The sequence below is a fragment of the Cervus elaphus genome, chromosome 31 (assembly GCF_910594005.1).
Source record: "Cervus elaphus chromosome 31, mCerEla1.1, whole genome shotgun sequence".
NCBI classification, from domain to species: domain Eukaryota; kingdom Metazoa; phylum Chordata; class Mammalia; order Artiodactyla; family Cervidae; genus Cervus; species Cervus elaphus.
The window spans coordinates 29,466,822-29,468,595 of record NC_057845.1 but is presented as its reverse complement, the minus strand read 5'-3'; the positions used below and the strand labels follow the sequence as shown (position 1 = coordinate 29,468,595).

Sequence of the window (1,774 nt, the reverse complement as noted above, 5' to 3'; positions counted from 1 at the left end):
CCCAGTGGGACGTGAAGGGAAGCAGAGATCTTCAATCACCTCTTGGATCTCTGTGGGTCTGTAGTTCTCCTGATTTCTTTGGCCCTTGTTTTCCAGTGCTGCCTTGGGGTTCTTCCAGACATCTAACACAAAGATTCCTAAGATCTTCCTCTGATGATTGCTTCTTCTTTGATGTCCTGGGTTTCCCAGGACCTGCCGCTGATAAAGTGTCCTTGTCCTGTTCCTCTTCTATGCAATGCTGCTTTCTCGTACCTATAGCTCTTGGTCACTGCATTAGACTAGTTGTCCAAAATGAAATACAAAGCATTTCTGATTGTTTATAAAATAGTTTCTTATAGGTTACACAGAGGCATTCCATTATCCTATCATGAAACTTGATTCTCTATTATGTGTCATTATCCATATAAGAAGTAGCACAAAACAGTGGGTAGATATCATAGGTCTCGATGACAAACTGTCTAAATTCAGGACCTAACTCCAGTTATCACCAGCTGTGTGACCTTAGAAAAGCTACTTAATCGCTCTGTGCTTTGGTTTCCCAATCATAAAATAGATAAAATAGTAACACTCAGTCAAATGTTATTGGAAGGACTTAGTGTCTACAACCTTGTCTAAAATCCACAAGACTGGAAGTACCCTGGAATTAAGACATTTTTCTTTTTTTTTGGGGGGGGGGGTTATGGTTTTTTTTTTTTTTTCTCTTTAAACAGTCTGGTCCCTGATGGGGGCCTCTCCACTGCCCCTCTCCAATTTGGCTACAGTTCTGAACCTCGCTGGATTTTGAGCAGTTCCACCTCAAACACCAAGGTTGCACCATACCCCAGCTCTTATGGAATCACCAGCTTCCACTTTTCCCCCTCACACATCTCTAGCAGCCCCTGGTCGCAGCCCTTGATGACCTGGCCTGTGTCCGAGGAGAAGATAAAGGGCTGGTTCTGGGGCAGGCTGTTGTCAAACTCTGTTCCATCTTCTGGCTTCCCCATGTACTACATGTGCAGGATGTCCCCTTTTCGCAATTTGATGGGACAGTGGTCTACCCATTTCTTGACTCTGATCTGCAGCTTCTGTTTGTCCTTGGCCCCTGTGGCCATGACCAGGGTGCCCAGGCAGATGGACAGTACTGTCAAGACCCAGCTCAGCCTCATCGCTCTCCTCGCCATGACCCTATTTTTATTTTTTAAAGAAAGGTTAAATAGTCTATGTATCACACAATACCCCATGACAGAGTTTGAGCAGTAGCGTCAAACATATTAATTATTCTACAGGAAAGTACACAGATACTCACACTAAACTGAATTAAAAAAGACTAGAAATAGTCACATAGCTGTTCAGGTGAAGTTTTGCCATTAAATGACTTTAAGTAAGGTCAGGCATTGCTGTCAAATGAGTTGTGAAAAATGTGTTTCAGCTGGAATTGCCTGAATATGGTGTTTAGCCAGGTGTTTAAAACATAACAGGAACTTCCCTAGTGGTTCAGACAGTGAAGAGTCTGCCTGCAATGCAGGAGACCGGAGTTCAATCCCTGGGTCGGGAAGATCCCCTGGAGAAGGAAATGGCAACCCACTCCACTATTCTTGCTTGAAGACTCCCCATGGACAGAGTAGCCTGGCGGGCTACAGTCCATGGGGTCACAAAGAGTCAGATATGACTGAGTGACTAACACTTTCACTTCGTACATAGTAAGTTCCTCAGACATTATCTACTTTTCATAATTACTAATATTACTACTCAGTCAAAACATTTATTGAGTGTCTACAACACGCTATTTCTTCTG

At 43.5% G+C, this 1,774-nt stretch overlaps 1 pseudogene; it reads right to left on the bottom strand.

The window, feature by feature from the left end:
- Positions 1-755: 755 nt before the first annotated feature.
- LOC122687600 lies at positions 756-1,145 on the bottom strand (annotated as a pseudogene).
- Between the last annotated feature and the right edge of the window lie 629 nt (positions 1,146-1,774).